We start from the raw sequence: 24,393 nt of genomic DNA, 5'->3' as shown, positions 1-24,393 counted from the left end.
TCATCAAAATGCCAATGGACATGTTTCTTCAATATGCAGATTACATAAGAATATATAGTTGGGATTATTTACAAAATGTCTTATTTTGAGATGGATCCAAGAATGCCATAACTTATGTTCTTTTGTCAAACTTGAATATAGAAATAGGTAGGTTGAAAGAAGCTCATATAGATAGGAGATTGATGAATGATATAGAAATTAAAAGATACCTACAAATTGAATAATGTAAGGTGTTTGAGTGAACAAGGAAAGGGTAGAACCATCCTACCAATTTTATTATAACAAAAATTAAATTAGTAAATATGATAGAAATTTCCTAATAGCGAGGAATGATAGTGGCTGATGTTTTTGTATGCTAAGTGATGTGAGAATTTTTTTTTGTCATAGGCTCTTATATTTACCATTGTAGTAATTCAAGAAATTACATGTGTTAATAGAGACCACAAGATTGGCATGATTGTCATTGATATGCCAAACCACCTATGCAATAGTTTGTTCCATTTACCATTGTAATCATTAAGATGGACTCATTGAAGGTAACTTTGAAGTGAAGTAGAGCATGGGATGCATGGGAAGGACATCTATTAGAGGATAATGGATCAGATACAAGATGAGGGAAGAAGAGAATAAAAATTGACGATGAGCATAAATGAGATAGAGATGGCCATGAGGAAGTATATAGTTTCTTTTTCTTTTTTTGGGTAAAAAATGCTCTTCTTAATGTTCATGCCTTTTTTCAAGATACACACAAAGTGGGTTTTTTGAAAAGGATTTACAAGGTTTTAATCAAATGGAACTAGTTGGAGCAAAGCCAAACTCCTCAACCTATGTAGGCATTCTCCCAACTTGTGTTCAAATTAGAGCTTTAGAAAATGATGTAGCCATCCATCAAAACAATAACTAAATGTGGAATATATTCAGATATCATAGTGGGAAGCGGGCTTAAAATGTAGAATCATGCACAAAGCATGTGGATTATTTGATGAAATTCTTCAATAAAATGTACTCTCATGGACTTTGACGAATGCAAAAAATGTACAAATTGCATTTTTTCAAAACTCATTGGAAACTTTTAAGCAAATGCCAACATAGTCCAAAGTAGGTTGGATTGGAAGCTCTAGAAAATGGAATAAACCTTCACTGTGACATGTTTGTTAGAAGATTTTTGTAAGATGTCACATTATACAACACCCTAATAGACATGTATGCAAACTATGGAATGATACACAAGTCATGTGAAATATTTGAAATTTTTTTTTAGAGGGATGTGGTTTCATGGAATTCAATGATTACAGGAAATGTATAGAAGGAATTCTTGAAAAGGATATAGAAACTTTTCATTGAATGCTATTGGAAAATGTAATCTTATACTTTACATCCTTTGTGAGCATCCTAATAGCCTATGCAAAATAGAAGCTTTAAAACTAGACATGAACCTCCATCAAAGCACAATCAAAAGTGTATTTTTGTCAGATGTTATAACTATAAATCCCCTTATAGAAATGTATGCAAAAAGTGGAAGAAAACTCAAAGTGCATGAAATGTTCAAAAAACTTCCTTAAAGAGATGCCATCAAACTCAAAGAAAACCAAATGTTTGACAGACTTCCTTAAAGAGATGCCATCTCATGGAATGCCATTGTTGCAGGATATGCACAAAATGGGTCATAGGAAATATTATTTTTAGATGTTAATGCAAGATTCAAGACCTTCACCAAAATTGTACTAGCCAATTAAAAATAAGATCTATCAAGTATGGATACACATTGATTCATTAAAAAATGAATTTATTTAAAAATGTTGTAGTTACTAATGCCTTGATAGGCATGTATGCAAAATGTGGAAACATACATAGGGCATGTGAATTGTTTGACTAAAAATACCTCAAATAGATGTCATATCATGGAATGCCATAGTTGTAGGAAATGGACAAAATAGGTTTTGTAATAATGCTCTCAAACTCTTTGAAAAATGAAGCACTCTAGAACATATCTTGACCATGTTAGCTTTACACCTATTTTGTTTGCATGCAACCATGTGGGTCTAGTGGATGAGGGCTAGACATACTTCAATAGCATGAGTAACTCTTGTTGCATTGTGCTGAAAACAAATCACTATGTGTTCTTGGTCAACATTCTCAGTGGAGCTCACACTCTTTAGGAAACTTTGAATTTTATCATCAAAGTACCAATTAAACTTACAACTAGTATATGCACATAATTCCTCAATATTTTCAAATTAAATAAGAAAAAAAAAAGTAGTAGGAAATAAAATGACATTTAGAGAGCCTTTGGTGTCACTAAAGAAGTGATAGTTCATAAGCATAGATAAGTTGGTTTGAGTTGTGGGTTTTTCTTTCCATAGATTTTGAATTTGATCCTCTTCCAAAGGGACTTCTTATGAGCTACACCTTTCTAAACCCCAACTTACCAATATGTAAGATCAAAATAAAATAGGTTGAATCACTAGATTGAACCACATATGCCCTACATGTAGAAAAAGAGAGAAAAAAATCCACCACCATCGAGAAACAAACTTAGATTGAAAACTTAACTCAAACCTAAACTATAATTCACATTTGTAGTATCCTCCAGTGACAAATGTTTCGTACAAATATTCTCTTCTCATGAATCAAAGGTAAGCACTCTATAAGGATTAAATATTAATTTTTGGTTTTATTGGAACTACAATCTCCACAATATATTTGTTGTTTACATGGAGAAGAATTTATTGTAACCAATTACAATGAATGACAACCATATATTATGTATAAAGGATTGAATTTGAATGATTTTTTTTTTCTGACCTTAGAGTAATGGAAAGTAAGGTTCCATCCAAGTAGTGGTTACTTCAAAAGTTCTATTCATATAAGGAATAAAATTCAAAAACATATATTGCTCTCTTATAGCTCCTTTCTAATAAAATAGGACAGATTAGAGAAAATTTTGTAACTTTATCACCCACTCTTCTTGCTATGACTATAGTAATGCCATAATCTCTATTTATTTTCCAATTACCAGTTAAATGTACAATGACTATTATTAAAAAATTATTAGTGAGAACATGCATTACATAAATATTTCAAATTTTTAGTATTATCATATATTAAAATTGCATCAGATCTTAGCAAAATGCTTTTAAGTGTAACTTGCACCATTTTTATGCTCCTAGTAGAGGATTTTTGTGTTACACCATAACAAAGAAAAACTATATGAAAACAACAAGAAACATCTTACAATGGGATACAAACTTTTTCCAAAGTGTACATGAAAGATCTTTGTTTAAACTTTAAACTACTGCAAATTTAAAAGAGATGTACAAATTAAAAACCAATTAGACAAAATCCACTGGAAATATTTCTTTGTATTTTTCTCAGGAAGAACAACTCAAGTGAATACACAGGCATCTTGCTCTTCTACCAGAGCTTTTACCAACTAGAATTTTTTGTCTCAACTCAAGTACCAATTTTAGAGTATAGAACAAATGTATGGTCATCAATGGTAGAGGCATTACTATGTCTAGTATTTGGTTTTTGGAAGATCTGTTAGGATTAACCTCAGACAAAAATGGCAGTTACATAAAAATATAACCAATATCAAAAAATAATAGATCGCACATGAGAGAACATAAGACACCAAGATTTAACATGGTTCACCCAATCCTAGTCCATAAATAGCAAGTCAAATATTATTATGATCTAGTGATTACGACCTAATTAGAATCTATAATCCCTTATAGCTCAATAACATTGCAAAAACAATTTTTTGCATCATATAGCAAGAAAAATCCCTAACCCTAAGCCTTTTATTCAAGATTTTTTCTACTTACAAAATTAGGGGTAGAATAATAGAAAATAGTAGCTAACACCTTGTACAACAAAAGGTCATTTTTGGCTTTTGGGGTGTTGCCCCCAAAAACCTCATGCAGGCATTGCCCCTCAACCCCACCCTGTACTATGACAGGGGTGCACCTAGGGCGTTGCCCTAGGACCCCACAAGGGCGCTACCCCTTGACCCCATCTTGGACCCCCATAGAAATAATCTAGAGGGAAATCATGTTGAATAAAGCTCTGAGTTTGATTAGGCTCCACATCACAACAAGATCTATTAATTTTTTTGGCTCAAACAATACACCAGTTTATGATTTGTTCAAATTGCCCCTTCTAAAATTTTACTAAAGATTTTAAGTTGGATAGAACACTCTTTTTTCAAATCTCCATTATCATACAAGCCCTCATTCTTGTTCCTCTTTGTCTAAAAGCCTATTAAAGATTACAACTTAGATAGCACAACTTAAGCTTCAATTGAGCTCTCTTTTATGACACGTGTTGAAATTCACTCCCCTATGCATTTAACTACCCATATTTCTCTCAAATGAATGAATGACCTTGTAGTAGGAAATATTTTACTTACAAAAGTGAATGCAGGTGAATGTTTTCATGAAAAAATAACCATTTTTTCCCTTATTATCTTCTAATGACACATTGTGTAACTAAGAGAAGCCTATAATAAGTTGTTGCACCTTTATTGATATGATGATTTGGGTAATCAATTAAAAGCAACAAGAGTATCGAGGATTTTGATTCTATTCATTGATATAATGATTTAGTGGCTCATTCATTTGTTGGGCTTCCAAAATATCTCGTCTTACTTCATTGATATGATCAATCATCATATAAATCAATTTTATAGTCTTACCATGTCATGGAAAGAAGGATAAAAATCTTATTAGCTATCTAAACTTGTCACTTTAAGTGATAATAGATCTTCACTCCTTTTTTAATTGGTCATGTTATTTCCATAGAATAGAGCTCACTTTTTATCGTCAACTATTCATCCCTTTCATCAAGAGTATATTGTTGTGGGTTGTTTTGGATGCCATGATGAAGGATCTAAAATATGCATCTAAATAAGAATATACCTTACTACTCACACATGTATAGTATACTACATTGCATGTTATGACATATTGTTTCTAGAATATGTCCAATATTGCCATTGAGGTGATGATCTTGTCATGAAAATCAAATTTTACTTTGCAAGTGTAACCATCTCATGGAAAAAGGAATAGTGATCTCTTTTCCTATATATCAATGTGGTTTATGTGAAAATATATACTTTCCATTTAGCCGGATGTGTTACTTTCGTAGAGTATGGTTTATGTTTTATGATGAAAAATACTTTCACATCCTATAGATTTTATTGTTGTTGGGTTTTCTTTGGTGATCACAATGGAGTATATATGACATGTCTATAAATAAAATATACCTTCTACTCATAAATTGCATTGATGGATGGCATTTTAACTTTTTTCATCTTTTTTCTAGGTTTAATCTATTTGGATCAAATATAAATAGAATGAAACAGGAAGAAATTGATGAGAAAAGAAGGGTCCAAGTGTGTATGCCTTTTATCTCTATCTGTTGAAATGATAATGTTGCTCATTTGTTAAATATAATTCAGTGATGTTATATTAAAAGTTACAATTGGTTTAAAGGTAATCTCAAAGCTTCATGCAATTCTTAGACCCTTTCTTTTGAGAAGGCTAAAAGAAGATTGGAGAAAGATCTTCCTCTGAAAAGGGAAATAATATTATATGCACGAATGACTAAAACATGGAAAGAAATCCAAGATCATCTAATAAAGAAGACTCTTATTCCATATCTACATGATAAGTTAGTAAATAGTGAGAACAACTCATGGAATTCCATCTATAATTACTCATATGGTTAATATGTTCATACAAGAACATAAAACTTAGCCCAGTAAATATTCTTAGTTCTTAATATGGTGTGTTTGGAAGGAATTATTGGATGAATTAATTAAATGTTTTTGTGTATTTAGTAGAAAATATAACAAGTCATATTTACTATAGGTACAAGAGCTCATAAAGCCACTTTGGACAATTTAATGATTCAAATGCGCAAGAATTTCAACCATCCTGATCTACTACAGTCACAATTTGAGATTTCTTGTATGCTTTTATCATGATTGAATGAAAAAGACTTATGTTCAATTTTTTTTGAGATAAAATCATAAAACCTAATTGGACTTTCTTCTCTTCTCAATTGACTATCCTCTAGTAAATTAATTGATGGAACAATTTGGCAAATTTCAGCTTCTAGACACGGTTCTAAAACATTTGAAAGCTAGAGGACATAAGGCAAGCATAGGTTCTTGTATTTTGGTCATCAATATTCATATTAGAATTAAATTCTATGTTGTTATACTAATTTTGAATATGTGGACAGGTTCTTGTATTGTCTTAATGGACTAGAGTTCTAGACCTGTTGGAGTACTATTTAAGTGAAATGGGCCATGAAATGTGTTGCATTGATGGACAAGTTAAAATAGGTAATAGACAAAGACAAGTTATTCTTCAACTGGTGGACTTTATTTTAATTGTACACATTAAGTGAAACTACAACCTATGATTATTTGATAGAAAAGCTAATCACTTTTTGAATGAAACATCTTGATTTTTTGAAGAATTTCATTTACTAAGTACTTCTCACTACTAAACATCATTCTGGACAAAATGATAATGTTACTTCACTTACAAGATTTATATTGTATTTGAATGTAATGGTGGTCTAATTTGATAATTTAGATAAATGAATTTAACAATCCAGGAAGTAATCTTCAATTTTTTTTGCTAAGCACCCATGTCGATGGACTTGGAATAAATATTGCCTCAACGAACACTTGTATTATCTATGATAGTGACTGGGTAAGAAATTGTAATTGTAAAATGATATTATTTATATGCACTTGTTTGGGTATTTGGATTTTTTGTGTTATGTTTTATATCATTTTAGATATGAAGTTTTAAATGGTATTGGGCATCTTTCTAGAATCAACAAATGGATTTGCAAGAAATGGATTATGTCGTAGATTGGGAAAACCAAAATTGTGCATGATTATAGGATTTGTACAACTCACTCTGCTAAGATAACATCTTCTTTTTATTGGTCTTTGAAAAAATCTTGCAAATAGGTGATGGTCACTGATGTTTATGGTTTGTGAAAAATAGTGTTAGATAATGTGTTGTTCATTTGAGACTTGAAACATTCCAACCAAAAACTCAAGTCATCGATGTTTGTGTGGTTGATGAAAAATAGTGTCGAATGCTTAAAGTTTCTTCTGGAAAGTTGAATTTGGAGCATGTTGTGATTGAGAAAGGTCAGTTTTGCTAGGACTGGACTATTCACAGTTTCTTTAAGGTATGTATCTAGATATTACTAGCTTGGTTTTACAACTATAATTTAATGTTATTATTTACTATTGACACAAAATCTTACACCCTTGTCTAAGGGAATACTTCTTAGACAACCTCGTCTAACATGGAAACAACCTCCAAGCTATGGGATTTGAACTATGAGGTTGAGTCTCCAGAGAAGACCGACTTCCTTTACCATTAGGATGGACCTAACTACTCTTGGAGAGGAAAAGGGAGAAGGAATGCATGGAATCAAACTACCTAATTGAATTTAAATGGTGATGCACCAAAATATTATGTGGACCTACTTCTTTTCCAATGAATGCACTTTAAAAACTTAATAGGTTTCTCAAAAATATACCATTATCTACAACTTTTCAATCTCTATATAATTATAAGCCAAAGATAACTCAATCAAAGAAGGAATACAGTGGATTCACTTAAGCTAATCAATCATCAAGTATGAACATGATTATAAGATATTTTTATCGTCAAATATATTTAGCAAGTGAGGCCAGAGGAGTATATGCACACTTAACTTATAGAGAGTGGATATTGCAGAGAAAATATCTATTGAGCATAGGCCAAATTATAGAAGAGCTCTAAAAATTGGAAAAGAGAGAACCCCAAAAAAAACAACAGAACCTTCTTTTATAGTTCAAACATAACTCCCGATTACTTCACAATTTCAATCATGCATTTAAGACTATTAGAGGATGATTGGATGAAATTTGGGTGATAGATTGGATCTAATATAGTTTTAGAGTTATCAAAATCATCAAACCTAACTAAAAGAACCCTAACTCTAACATGAAATGGTGCCCTTAATACACAGTTAGGTAGATGAATAACCAGATGATGAGTGCATGCTCCTTTTGTATTTACTAGGCATGGGAAATGTTGAAAGAAATCTATAGATGATCAAAAATCTAATCTACCATTAAAGAGTCATTTTCCTTTTTTGCTATTAGCATGCCAAGTCAGATATATCAGTAGGTCAATAATATTTAATATTCATCTTATACCTTTCTTGCAATTTTATTGGTTAAAGACACTTTTTCTTTCCAACTTGGACAAGCTAACACCTTTATTGTAGTCAACTTGAGGTTCTATGATCATATGATCATCAACCTATCTTATGGTTAGAGGCACCCTCTACAATCTCTACAACCTTACAATTGTTAGCTTATCATAACATCGAGCCTCCCTTGAAGTTTCTTCATGATCTTATGATTGACATGATGCTACGACAATTCCCTTATCTTCATAACTTTGAAAGACCTCTAATGCTACACTTAAAATCTTTCAACAACCACATATCATAAGATCATGACACTTCTCACCATCTCCTGTGACCATACACTTTTATGATGTTATGATAGTTGGATATCATAACATTGGTAGCTTTGTTAATTAACTTCATGATCTTATGTTGGATTGTAAGATTGCAACATGGAACATAGTCATATTATTGCAGTCCTAACCTTTCACCTTTCATGATTTGAAGAAAAAGGGGCTAGTCACACTGGCCATGTTAGAGACTTGGCCAATGAAATGCCCACTATACACTAGGTCAATCTGACTCATCACCCTATCACATTGCGGCCCACACAATAAATCTTGGCCCATAATCCACATAGCTAAAAGTTGTTTTCCCATATTGTACAATATTCTGACAAGAAATGAAATGCAAGAAAGTTACGGCTAATGAGAATCCATCTATATGCCAACGCACATCTTCCACCTCAGCTAGAAATAGGAAAAGCCACTGAAGAACCTGGATCCAAAATTCCACATGGCACAATGTCACTTGTTTGCACTCTCTAAACATCTTGAGACTTCATAAAGTGGGGAAGCGCTTTCTATTAATTTTTAGAGATCTAATGGTGGATGGAAACATGTAGTCCACTGACAACATGTGTCAGTACCTCAGTCAATGAAATGTCTTCCATATGCCAACTTGACTGACGGCTTACTTTGTTTGTGGCCCGTGAGAAATAGGACCCACATGCCACATGGAAGTGAGGCAGTTGTCTACATTGCATAAAGATAGAGTAATTTCATAATGTGGGAAAGCGTCCACCATGGATCTATGCAAGATATGATGGTCCAAAAAGTTGTGGGGCTAAGAAAAATAAACTTAGGAAAATATGAAATACAATAAAGTTCATTTCATTTATTTATCTTAAATTTCTGTGGCACTTAAACATTTGAATATTGGAAGTGACCATTGGGTGGGCCTTAGACATGTAGATTCAATTTTTTGGTGTGAGGCAATTTTGGTTAACATTTACATAAATAAGGTCACCTAAACACTTTGAATTTTGAGATTCAGTAGAGTTATAATATTACTTAGTCTTTACTTTTAATTTTTACATAATCAAGATGGACGAATGTCTCTTTCAATCTCATCATTTCTTGCATTTCTATAATTTAAGAGTATGTTGTGTGCAATTACACTTAGGATATTCAATGATATGTGAACCTTCAACTAAGAGAATAGAACCAAATTATTGGAAAATTAGAGTTTTTGAGTTGTTAGAGGAGCCAATAGATTCACTCTATTAGATTTAGGTTCTAGGTGTTATCTCAACATGGAAGACTTTTAAGACATGAATTAAATGAAACATTATTTTCCATATACCAATTGAGTGTTGACATTTTAAACAAAAAAATTCTAGGTTGGGCCATATGCATATGTGGTTAAATGGAAAATTTGAAGATTACCATAATATTTAGTCTCATTATTTATATTGTTGGGTTCATTTCCCTTACCTCCCTTAATGTAATAGATACAAGGATGAGTTTTGCACATCAATCGAATGGCTGTAGCACCTTTGAGAAATTGATAAATTGATCCAAATGGTATGAAGTATGTTAGAGCATATGATATTGAGAGGTTTTTATTACTCATAGTTTATCATATTGTATCATGTATGAGAGTTAATTATTAATTTCATCCATGCCTTCTATCCATGCATTAAATTACCAATCACTTTTGCTATGTAAAGTAGTGACTACAATAGCTATGCTCATTGGCATCACTAGACTAGAAAGAATAAAGGAGAATGGAGAAAAGAGATGTTTATCAGAAAATGAACCTCCAAATTCTCAAAAATCTATCAAAGAAGAAAAAAACATGGAGGAATGTACCACAATATTTCTTTTGAAGAATGGAAATCTGTTCATTGCTAACCCTATTTTTATTTACCGTTATTGCTATAGCTATGTTTATTAAGCTATCAGAGAAATCTATGTGGTTCTTTATGCTATGGATATGAACTTTTTACAAAACCAATTAAGAACTCAAACCCACCTCTAAATTAACTACAAAGGCAAGCCATCTAGAAAACTTGGGTATATGAATTAAACAAACATAAAGAAACAAATGAGGAAGAGATCAAAAAGAGTAATAAGTGAGCTAATAATTACTCAAAAATTAGTGAATATTGAGGAAAAAAATTGACACTCTTTTTTCAATAAAATATTATAGATGAACAATAACCCTAACACCAGGAGAGCACATTCCACCATTTTACAGGGTTAAAACTTTTAAAATTGGACCATTTCTTTTTCAAGATAAGGGTCAAATTTGAACAAAGCCCCTATCATAGTAAAACTCATAGGATATTTAATAGAATTTGAACTCCTAAAATTTGATGATTTCATTTTTTCCAAAGTAAGAGTATGCCACAAACATAAAACAGGATAGAATGTAGGAACATTTTACAGAGCTAAAGCTCCTAAAATTAGACTTTTTCTCTCTTTCTAAGAAAATCTAATGTTGAACGAAATACTCGCATGGAGAGCTTGTTCATACATTTTTCACATTTTAAGCTACCTGATAATGTTCTTAGCTTCTTCTCTATTAAAGACATTTCCATCTTTGACCCACTTACCAATTATAGCAGGCACATCTTTGAAAGTACATTTAAGAATATCTTCAAGCATATTTTAAATGGTCCATCTCCTGCATCTTTTGCTTCTAATAAATTAGAATCAACTCGAGTTTCTCATTTTGAGTCCTAACCTTCTAGATCCAAAGCTAAAACCTCTATACTATCATTGTCTAACAACAAAGCTTCTTTAGGGGGCATGTCTAGCTCAGACAAATTTTTACTTTCATCTTTACTATCCTTTTTTTCCTAGACACTTCCCATAACCTATGATGCAAACCCATGAGAAATCCTAAGATAAATGGAAAAGAAGATGTTTTGATTAATGATGAAATGACATGCCTAAACTAAGAACTCATAATTACACTTCTAGCCGAAGGGCACTTTGTTGCGAAGATAATTCATTACAAGATTAGTGACAATGAGCTTTGCCATGTGATCTGAGACTTCAAAAATATGTTACAAGCCTGCCCACACAATCTTGAGAGCTTCCACATCAAATTGAGACTTCCACATCAGATGTGATTGCTGCCTTTTTTTCTTTTTTCTATTGATAACCAGATTTGGTCAAAATTTTGACCAAATTGGAAAATGCTAATTTGGTTAAAATTTTGACCAAATCAGGAAAAAACATTTTAAAAAAGAATTCATAGGCCAATATGGCCTTTCGTCAAAAATAAGGGGAAATGTACTAGTGTACAGCTCATTACATTAAAAGATTACATGATTGTAAAACAATCAAACCAACATTACATTATCATTGTCTAGCTCATTCAAGTGCCCATTAAATACCATATAGCTCATTACTCTAACTCATCAACATCCTTTCTTTGAATCCTCTTCATGAATCAAATCATATGACACTTTATTAAATTAGTATATGTTATAATCATTAGAATATCTAAGAGGGTTGGGTGGGGGGGGGCGGGGGGGGGGGGGGGGTGAATTAGTTGTCCTTGAGTCTAGGTAGCACCAATCTAACTTTTAATAACTTCAAACAAATCAATCAAACTCAGAAATCCACTTGACCAATATAGAAACTCATAATCCAACTCATCATAACATCACTTATCTCTCTATTTAGTATATGTCAAATAAAAAAAACATATAACATTAAATAGCATGAAACATGAAAATAACATTCATACAAGTATGGCACCAAGATTTAATATGGAAACCCAATTTGGAAAAAAACACCAAGTAACATGCAATCACTTTTCACTCCTTTGAAGTGAGATCGGTTAAGAGATAACCATATTAAAGGTTATAAAAAAAATGGTTAGGTGTGACATTGTTAAAGGATTTAATCACCATGTTAGGAGTGCCCTATTTAGAGGTTTTTAGAACATTCCATTAGAATTTTACCTTGATTAAGGATTTACAATATGACTATTAGGTCAATCTTGATTAAAGGGTTTTATTGTTACAATGTTTAGAAAGTAACAACTAGGTTTGATCTCAAAAATACAACTCACTTTACAAATTTCAATCTCCATATGGCTAATTCTTAGTTCATTAACTGGACATCATCACATTCCCCATCTCTAATCTTCTTGTCAACACTTAAAGTAGTCTATCTTCACCAAATTATCATTGTTCATCTTCAACTTTGTTCTTCACTAGTTCTTCACGAATTCTTCAGTTTAACTACCAACATAAAACATCTCTTGTGCCTCTTTAAATAAACATGTTTAATCTTTTTTGTTGCTTAAACATAACCTTAGATTTTAGGGTTTGATTAGATTCGTTGAATCTATCCATCATTTTGTCCTTCTTATTCATTCTTGAAACTTTTGGAAACTTCTCATTGAATCCTCTCCTTATATTGCTTAACAAACTCAATTCATGTATTAAATATGCTAGATCATCAATCCTTATCTTTTATGCATTTTGACTAGCTCATAAATTCAACTATGTTGGCCTCAAATCTTGATTCTTTCACAAACTATTAATTTTCTTACACTAGGTCATCAATATATTTTTCATCTTGGTCATTATTGGGTAGCTTAGTCTCTATTGATCTATCTCAATTGGCTTACATTGGCTCACTCAACCTTCTCTACACTTGATCATTACTTTAGTTTTCTCGTCATCTTTTTTTACCATTACCATAATTTAGTTAATACTTATTTTCTCAACTTTTACTTAGGTTCCTTGTTCTTATTCTTTGACTACTTAATTTCCTTAGTAACTTGTCACTACTTGTCAAGCTTAGTGTTTTACTAAACCTCTTTTCTTCTATCAAGGATCTCTTCCACACTTCATCTTATCTTTCTTATTCACTTTATACAATGATCAAACAACACATTATCTTGTCAAATACTAACTGATCAAGTGCCCTTTGTAGTTCCATCATACTTACTCCTCTTTTCTCAACCACTTCACTAGTTCATCTTGTTATCTTCTCTTTTCAAATCCTCTCCATCAATCAACTGATATGGAACTCTACACTATTATCAAATGTCTTACTAGTAAGGTTTTACATCAATGGTAACATAACAATTATAGTTTTCAACAATATCCCTCTTTGGTATTGATGAGAATACCTTTAGTTACAATGCAATGAAAAAATTGGTCTCTTGATTTTTACTATCAACTCTCTTTGTGATATATATCCGATCTTCATTAAATTTCTTAGTTTCATTTTGATTCTCATCCATGCAATCTCTAAAATGATCCCTCTTTTCTCCTTCACTTCTCTCTCTATGATACCAATTGTGATTATTCATTGTAATACCAACTGTATAGACTCCCTCTTTTACATATCTCTCATCTGCTTTAGATATTAGATGTTAACTTGACATTCAACTTCTCCCTCTTTGACAACAATGCCAAAGACATCATCCATTATACACAACATCTCCTTTTTATCACTTTTTGTACTGACCGATCTTTTTAAATATCTCTCTCTCTTTCATCTCTTACCTTGATTGTATCACCATGTACTTACTTGAAACTCATCAACTCATACTTTTTTCTTTCTTTTCATAGCTTTAGGCAGCTCCTAAAGTGTGACCTCCTACATCAATCTATAAGATATTTTGATCATAGCAATTGATGAAATGCTACATATTTTCTTAGTTCTTTTAGATATGAGAATGACCCTTAACTTACCTCTTAGATACACACATGAATCCTTTGGTAATGCCTTAGTGATTTTTTTAAATATATATATATATATATATATATATATATATAATTTGTTCCTTTATGTTCACATATTCTAGTATTACTTCTTTGTCTTGCACTAATTCCCTCAAGTAATGATACTTAATTAAAATATGCTTGGTCTTTGTGTACATCAAAATCCTCTTACATATGTTTATAGTACTTGTTTTATGACAATATATTACCATGATTTCAATAATCTCATCCGTCATCCTTCCAACAATTGCTTGATCCATACTATGTTTAATCAATTCATTGTTGCTATAACATTTTCAACTTCTATTGTAAATTGTGAAATACAAATTTTCTTCTTACTTTGTATGAAATCAATTTCTTTCCTAGGAAGAAAACTCCTTTGCTTGTACAACTCTTCCTTTCATCAATGTAAAATTTTGACTCAAACTTGTTATTCTTTGTATACCATAAATTATAGTCTTTTGTACCTATCAGACATCTCAATATCCTTTTCACAACCATTATGTGATTCTTCTTAGGATTAACAGAAAATATTACAATATTTCAAACAACTAATGCAATGTCAGGTATGCTATAAACAACATATTGCTATTTTCCAATCATTGACCTATATAATATTTGATTTATTTTAGTAGAATGATCATCCTTTGAAATTTTATGACCAATATTCATAGGTGTTCCAACTGATCTTGAATCTTCCATTCCAAAGGTTTTCAGTATCTCCTCGATATACTTTGATTGTGTAATGTATATACCTCCTTTCATTTGATAAACTTGCAAACCAACAAACAAGTATATTTCTCCAAAAAATGACATCTCAAATTTTTTCTTCATATCATTAGAAAATGATTTGCACAATAGATCATGTCCTCCAAATATGATATCATCAACAAATATTTTAACTAACAATATCTTAGTCCTTGATTCACTTTTCAGGTATAGATTTCTATTATCATTAGTTTTTGAAAATCCAATTTTCACCAAATAAATATTATGATCTTTTAAAACAAATTTTCGTAATGAAGACCAAAATATAACTTATTTGGTGTTAAAAAAGAAAGTAACAAACTCATAGAAAACTTGGATTAAGCCAATACCAAAGTCAACTTATATTGAGCATAGGTAGGGGATTCTTAATGTGTTTATATATATATATATATATATATATATATATATATATATATATATATATATATATATATATATATATAGTATTAGTAGTAGTATTTATGTGATATAATTGATAATTGTTTATATTTTGTTTGGGTATACATAGGGGCATTCTTGTTACCTAGTCTACTGATCAACAATCCATATCTTGGATACCTATATGAGTCAAGGTGACACTAGTCCCCTATAGGTGAGATTAATTGCCAACAAATTGTCTCATCGACGATTGATCACATTAATCCTAAGAAATTTTTTAACCATTAATTTCTTTTCTCTCCCATCCATAAATATGTGGCTTGTGGAAAATTTAGATCCTAAACCAATAAAAGAAAAATATATATTGCTCAATAAGAATGTCATTAAATGTAATCCCACTTAACTTGTTAATCTATTTTCTTTAAAATGATCAGACCATCATAAAAATATCATATGGAAAAGAAGGGTGATTGATAGGTCAAGTGCTAAACCTAACATGATAGAATTAGCACATATAGATTATTGAAAAATTTTCAAGTGGAAAATGATTTCTTTGTAGAAAGCTTCAAAAAAATGTTTATGTAGTGAAAGTGAGTATCAAGTGGAAAATAACATCATTTCGATGAATGAAATGCTTTACCATTTCATGAGTTTATATTGCAATATTGTATTTCTCATGATGCAAGTACCCAATGGAGAGAAGAGATTGATCTTAGCTAGAGAACTTTACATATATTATTTTGTTTCAATATGTGGTCTTGCTGCAACTTAAAATCAAATACTAGTCCTACTTTAATTTCTTCTTCTTCTTGTAGGGGTGTTACATCTCATGCTCCATGGAGATGTGAGTTCAATGGGTGATTAGCCTTCACCTAGAACTCTATTTATATTTGATTCCTTCTTATGAGATGATTTTTTGTATGGATCCAATTTTTTGTTTTAGCATTGGTTATATTTCATGAATCCAAGGTGCATCTCCATAGGTTTTGTAGAAAATAAAGTGTAGAAGGATTTATATCCTTGTTAGTTGCTTCAACCTTTCATGGAATTTGATCATTTTAGCTAAATTTCTCCTTAAAATTATATGTGAAGTGTATTGGAAGTTGTAGAGCATAAACCTTTAATTTTGGGAACTGATGGCTTCAAGGTTTCCTAACAGGGATATGTCCTTTAATATGGACTGTTATACTGAATGCACTATATATAGTTCTATAGAAGCTTAAAATCATCCCAAAAGACTATATTAATTTATTTAATATTTCTCGTAACATTATAATTAATTAATTATATTTTTCATAGTCCTCTACCTATTTAATTAAGTAGGTTCACTTTCCTGAAGTATTTAAATTTAATTTAAATGCTTCTAGCCTTAATGTGTTAAATTTATTTAACACATGATCCTCCATAATCCCTTTTAAAAAAAAAAAATCTTATTTATTTAAATCCCCACATCTCATCAATTCCTTTAAACCTATGATTAAGTTAAATCTTATTTAATTTAATCTTAAGCCTAGCCTAAAACCTAGCCTACACCCATCATTTTCATCCTTCTAAGCCTATTCCTCATTTAATCTCACTTAATCATCCTAATCACCTTGATAATCCCCCTCATTCACCTAAGTGTGTGCTCACACATGTGTGAGAAGCCATGCTTCCACACACCTCTTGCACTCTTGTCTCCTACTCTTCGTCTCAATTTTTCTCACACGTGTGAGCAAACTTTGAAATATTTGACCACTTGCATGGCTTGCATGACACCTATGTGGCACCTACATGGATGCCACCTCACCAAGCCCTCCCTCAAGCCTATAAATAGAGGTCTTGTCTCAAGCATTTCATCATCTCCCATAATTGCATTGTTATCATGCTAGTCTAAGTTTTGGGCTTTCATAGTGATTTCTAGGTTGCATACTAACTCTTCATAGCTAGTTTTTAGATTCTATTTGCATTATTAGTCTAGTTTGCTTATGCATTTTCATCTCCATTTCACTTGCATATTAGTGTATTTTGCACATTAGTTTAGTTTATTTTCTTACATTTCATATCTTCATCCTTGAATGCCTTTGAACATAGCTTTTTCCATAGCCATTGTTTGAGGTGTTATCCATTTCATATAGCTTAGGTTTATATTTTCATCACTTACATTTGTAATTCACCATTCAAGAGATTCAATCACATAGTTGTGTTTGGGAGAGCACACCAAACATACCTCCAATCTTAATACACCAACAAGGCCTCTCATGGGTGCCTTTGTTGAGTTGTTTGAGGTTGCTTGAGGATTTGGGTTGTTGGTTGCTTTTGTTGGAAATGATTGAAAAGATCATTGATTGAATAATGATGAAACTGGTAAAGAATGTTTTCAATACTTATTTTTTCATTGATGTTAAACTTTCTATTTGCAAGAATGAAAATTGCTTAAATAATCCAAATACTATCACTTAGTTGATTGACAAGGAGGAGTTAATCAATAAGAGGTAACTAGAGTACCTAGAGAAAAGGTTGAAGTTATGTTATTTTAATAAAGTATAAGGATCAGCTAAGACATTGATGAAATAATGTATTGATGGCATACTCTAAGATGCAAAGGTTAGACACACTTAGATACATTAGAAGTGAAAGATGTAACTAAGTCAATTTGCTAAGCTTAACTAAGTTCATCTATGAGTGACAAGCAAGCTAGTTCAAGCTGAGTAAATTCTTAGTTGGAGCCAAGCAAGTTTAGAATTTAGTATGTGTCGAGTAACCTTTGGGTGCCAAGTGAAAAAGTCTTCAGGTGCTGAGTGAAAAAGTCTTTAAGTTTTGGGCATCAGAGAAATGTAGTCAATGCTGAGAAAAAATGTTCAAGTGCTGAGCATTAGTAAAAGCATAGTTGATGTCGAGTGGTACAGTATGTGTCGAGCATGTCTATTTCAATAGTGCTGAGCTGCTGCATTATTTTGAAAAGTCTAGATTCACCAAATCAAAAATAATAAGGTGGTTAAATTGAATTTTGTGAACTAGTTGGGTGATAAGGATGATGAGCTGGTGTCACAAAGTTTTATGCAAACCAATTTTAGGAAAATACAGATAGATTTATCATGATGTTTCTAGAAGAAACAATTTGGAGGGAAAGCAATATCATTTTCTCTTCAAGAAAATTCAAGTTAAGAGTGGGAAGAATTAAGAGGGAAATCAAGAACATAACTTCTTTATAAGGAGTTATAGGTCAGAGATCAAGATAGAGTGTGTGGTTAATAGAAGAAGCCAAGAGAAGGCTAGTGTCAAGGATAAGACATAGTAAAGGAAAATAGAGCATAAAGACTGTGATTTGATTAAGTGACCATAGTGAGATGAATGCATTGGCATAACAAGTAGAAGACTCAAGGAGATAGATCTTGAAGGATAAACAAACTGTCAGAGTTGCAAGGGAGGAAAGCCAAGCAAGTTAAAAGAGTTGTAGTGTGATATGAGATCTGCAAGGTTTGATTTGCATGTGGTATTAGGTCAAAGCTTTCTAATACTTTCTTACCATTGTATTAGACATTAAAATCCTATATTGATATGTTAGCTTAATAGATAGGTGGTAAAGCCTTTGAGAAGGTGATTGAAAGTCCCATGGAGCTGGGTGGGCTTAATAGCCTTATGTAAATCTTTTAATAGGGTGAAATTCCAAGTTAAATGTTCTTAAGTCCTCTAATAAGGCACACTGCTAATAGGGTGTTGAAATCCTTTGATAGGGTCACATTTAATAGTGTGTTGTAGCCTTTAATAGGGTAGGCCTTTAACAGGGCATCACTTTAAAAGGGTGAGAAAAGAAGGAACTAGCATTTGTGCTCTGTAGTTTAATCAGTCATTTTAAATATCATAAAAACCTTGTTTTAGCATTTGCATAGGTATACATTCTATCGTCTAGGTTTTCCATATTATTGTCTATGAATATTATTTTGTCATCTATGTCTATTAAATAGTCATCCATGTGTTTAAATTGTCGTCTACATATTTGGCATCTCTATATTTCATACTATCGTCTGCATCTGACAAACATAACAATCTAACATCAAAACCTATAGTCCTTTGTCATCTACATAGTTTAACGTCTACGCATTTTAGCATCTACATCTTTTAGCATCTGTGAGTATTGGTATTTGTGCCTACAATTTGTTGTCTATGCTTTTTTATAGAGTTGTGTAATTTTTAATAATGATTTTTGCTGACTATTGATTTGCAGGTTTTGCTAACAAATTCTATGCAGGAAATTGACCTTTGAAGACCTAAAAAATAAAACAATAGTGATTTTCATCACTAAGGAAATTTGTAGTGATTCTTATCACTTTATATTTAGGGGTTAATGAGCTTGTATGATTTAATCACTTTCCTTTGAATGAATGACACAAATTAATCAGTAAACTCCAAACACACTCTTGAGTGCCTAAAGGCATTTATTTTTTTGAATACTCACACTTTTGTTGAAATGTATGTCTAGGCTAAAAAATATTTGAATTTAGTGCTTAAAATGAACTCACACTCTCTTCAATGCCTTAAGGGACAATTTACATGTATGCATAGGGTTGCAAACATTTGGAATTGGTGCTTAAAAAGAATTCATACCCTCTTGAATGCCTTAAAGGATAATGGACATGTATGCCTAGGCTAGCAAACATTTGGACTTGGTGCTTAAAATGAAGTCACACACTCTTGAATGCCCTAAAGGAAATTGATTTCATTTTCAGCATTTTTTTATTTTTATTTTTAGCATTTATATTTACACATGCTCGATTTACTTTTTTGTTGACAAATCTATGCTTTTATTTACATTGACAACATTTCAAGTTGGAAAGAATATTGTATGCTTTAATCATAAGTGTCTTCAAAGTAGATAGAAAACCTAAAGCTTCATTGGGAAAAGAACAAATGTCTTTTAAACCCCAAGGCTAATTACGTATTCTCTCCCCTCGTGCCTTTGGGTGATATTGGGTGCACAAGAAATAAGTGCTCTTGTTTTTTTTTTTTAGGAGGCTTGCTTGGGAATTTTATCACCCCTTGGGACAATCTCAACTCCAGTGTTCTGGTGGAGTATAAATAGTGGAAGGTGAATCAAAAGACACCTCTCTTGGAAAAAAAATATTATCACTCTTGGCTAAGCCCCAAAGAACTTTATACCTTTAGGAAGTGAAGGAGGAGATTTGGGTTACCATCTCCCCCCGACTATGTGGCAGTATTTTCTTTCATCTATAGATTTGGGTGTCACGTACCTTGTGTATATCAAGGATGCCCCTTAGATAAGCCTTGTTCATCCTAGTGGTAGATTTATTAGGATTTTTGGCGTGTTCAGCATGCTTTTTTAAACATTCAAAACCAAAGCCAAACATTAAACAAGTTCCAAAACAAGTGAAATGGTGACCTAAACTTTCATTGAGTGAAATAGTGGTAAGTGGGTTCTCTTGACTCATGGTTATTTTTAGTAGTCTTGCATTGAATCTACATTTGAAATTGGTTTGAGTCTAGTTATATCTTGTTGCAAAATTTTTGGTGCTTAAAATTTGGGTCTTGTTTTATTCCTGCCATGATTGAAAAAGTCAAACAAATCAAATATAAGAGGTGAAATTGTCCAAACCAACCATCTACAAGGAAAGGAAGAACTTAGCACACAGTGATAAACAATTCTGATACACTATCAAAGACATCCAAAAGGAAGAAGCTAGACAAGATCATTATGATAGAATTGAATACAATGAAAAACTTTGAAACTAGTCTGCCTTCCCAGGAGTGAACCCAAGATTTTTGTTCCCAGTCAATGAGGATTGAGTTAACCTTATAAGTGACTACAACACTTTCATTTTCCATATCTACCTCCATTTTCTAAATTTCTAGTCTTCCATTTATGAATTTTCTTCTAAAGAGCTTGAACCTTCAAACTTTGGCACAAACATCCTTTGAAATTGCAACACTAGATGTTTTATCTATAAGAAAACATTTACCCTAATCACATTTACTTATTTGGGATCACAAGTCCATCTCTAAATAGTGAGTAATCAATTTGGTGTCTTATCTTACCTAAAAGATCACTTGACTATCTTTTCTAATCACACTTTGTTAACTAAACCAAGGTATTTTGTTCACATTTAGGTGGTTGGCCCCTTTTATCACATAAGGTTTAGTAGCTCTCACCCACATTTTCTCTTTCTTCCATAGTCTTCCACCCATTGGTTTGCTCACTATTGTATGGTACACACACAACTAGGCAGGTTCACATTTAATCCCATGTCATGTTTGTTAGATTCATTGAGGCAATCCAACATGAAGAATCCATTTCCTCCACTCACAACTTCATTAGGGAGCACACTTCCCTCCAGTTTGAATCTTGGCATGCCTAGCTTAACATCCATGCAAGAACCAAAAGATCCCTTCTGTAACACAACTTTAGGAGGTAATGACGAAGAAGTGTACCAAGATGAAGACCCTATTGACCCTAATGATATACCTAGTGATGTTAGAACATTCCTTGTAGATCCCTACAATTTTGAAATGATGGAGAAATCCATTAGGGCAAACAAAAATGAGATATTCCTAAATTTGGTCAAGGATGGTGTCAATGTTCCTACAAGCTTTGATGAGAGTATCTTGTTTAGATAGATTAAAAAAGGTGTTGCTCCTGTATTACCAACTTCAAATGCAGCTCCAACATCTAGCAAAGGGAAAGAAACCACAGTGACAACTAGGGCTATGCCTACATCTAGCACTTCAACACAACCAACATTTTGATTGAGTACTAAACATATCCAACAGATCATTAGTGCTATATCCAATGCTACCACACATGCTAGTATTCCATAATCCACCTTGACAGGTTCAACTGTAGGATGTTTAAACATTGGGCAAGTGTCTACTCAACCAATGTCAATTCCAACACAACCAATGTACTCATCTTATTTGAAAATGCCAACAAGTATGTTAAAGACATCCACGCCAATTCCAACAACTGCATATCAATACATTGGCCAAAGTGGAGTACTTCCACCACCTCATACTACATTTGGGACTCCATATAATCTAGGAGGTGGATTTATGAATTCCCAACAATCACAAGTGCAACCAAACCAAGATTTGGCCCAACAATTCCAAGAATTTTGAAATTTGGTCCTTAACATGAACAACACAGGGGTGAAGGATTTCTCTTTTGAAGAAATTTGTCCTTTTCCATTTGATAAATCCATTAACATGGTACCATTTCCACCTAGCTTTGAGATTCCTAAATTTAACAAGTATACGGCGGAGACATTCCTTGTCACACATCTCAAGGAATTTTTCATTTTGTGCCAAGAAGTAGCCTATAGTGAAAATTATCTTAAGAGGCTCTTCACATGAAGTCTTGGAGGCCCCACACTAAAATGGTTAATGAATTTACCTAAGGGCTCCTTTACTTCCTTCAATGATTTAATGGGAAAGTTTATAGCACAATACTCTTACAACATTGAACATCATGCCTCATTGAGTGATTTGTGCAACACAAAGCAAAAAAATGGTGAAACATTTGCCAACTTCCTACAACGGTGCAGACATCTTGCTAAGCATATGCCATATAAAATTGAGTATTCCCACCTTGTGGATATATTTATCAAGAACTTGATACTCAAAATGTCTTTTCACATGAAGATGGCTAGCCCTGAAGATTTTTCCACCGTAGTCAAGAAGGGCAAGAACATTGAAATTGGACTTTTGGAAAAAGGTACCATTAAGCATTATAGTTCATCATCCTCACACAATGACACAAACAACAATAGAAAACCAAAATTTTGGTCCAAGAACAAAGGTGTCACACATGATGGTGTCACTGATGTCAAAAACCTTCAAGGAGGAAACAACAATAATTCAAATCATGACAATCAAGGCAATCAAAAATCTCGTAATCAGACACAATTTTTTCCATGCATTAACAACAATACTAATTACAACCATGACTATGATTGAAATAGGAAGTTCACTAACTTTCATGAACCATTGGATGCCATATTTTGAAAAACTAGTGGATCACAATTTGATGGTATTTCCTAACACACATCCTTTTGATGAAAATCAACCAAAATCAAAGTGGTATAGGGAAAATGAATATTGCAAATACCACCGCATCAAAGGACATGACACAAACAAGTGTATCAAGCTCAAAATCTTCATTCAAAATCTTTTTAATGATGAAAAAATTGAGGTATAAGGAGGTCCAACCTCTAAAAATGCTAAATTGAAGATCTTCCAAAAGTCATTTCCTAATCACAACAATGACAACAACAATAGGAACAATGCAAATCGAGCCTCCACATCAAATGCATTACGCTATGACTATTCTACTAACCACATATCAGGATTTGACTCCTTGTGTGGTAAAATAGAAACCAATGATATATGTGGTTTTGACTCCATGTGTGGTTGTATTGAAGAGGTAGACAATTATGTGAATACCCTTGTCCTACAAGCAGTTGATTGTGATGCAACCACTCGATGGGGAAGAATCACTTTGCAAGCCACCACTCCCAAAAACACTAATACATGAATTCCACATGTGCCTACTATGCCATCCACCTCACAAAGGCCTACTTCTCATTATGATGTATTGTCCCAGCTAGGTAAGACCCCTACACAAATATCCTTTCCCGTGCTACTTACCACATCACCTATCGATAAAGAGATTTTAGAGAAGCCTCTTTTAGAGTCTCATGTTCCTAAAAATAGAAATGCCTCTCAATTCACCATCATGATTGGGAACCTTGCCACCCAAAAACACCTTGTCTTCACAGATAAAGATTTCCAAGATCCTAGTCCACACCATAATATGTCACTCCACATTGAAGTCTTCATACAACAAAATAAAATAAAAAGAGTCCTTATAGATAATGGATCCAATTTGAACCTTTGTACATTGAAAATGATTTGTTTCTTGGGACTTCCAAAGGACCTCCTAGATGTCAATAAAAGGATCACAATAAAAGCATATGATAAAAGGGAAAGAGAATCAAAAG

At 32.5% G+C, this 24,393-nt stretch overlaps 1 pseudogene; it reads left to right on the top strand.

Annotated features, from left to right (window-relative positions):
* Window positions 1–7,194, top strand: part of LOC149541499 (chromatin remodeling protein DDM1-like) — a 29,519-nt pseudogene extending 22,325 nt beyond the window's left edge.
* The last annotated feature ends 17,199 nt before the right edge of the window (window positions 7,195–24,393 follow it).

The sequence above is a fragment of the Cupressus sempervirens genome, chromosome 8, assembly GCF_028749045.1.
Source record: "Cupressus sempervirens isolate cs-2001-9-10 chromosome 8, ASM2874904v1, whole genome shotgun sequence".
Classification (NCBI taxonomy): Eukaryota; Viridiplantae; Streptophyta; class Pinopsida; order Cupressales; family Cupressaceae; genus Cupressus; species Cupressus sempervirens.
Note: the sequence above shows the minus strand (reverse complement) of the source record. Positions and strands in the feature narration are given on the sequence as shown.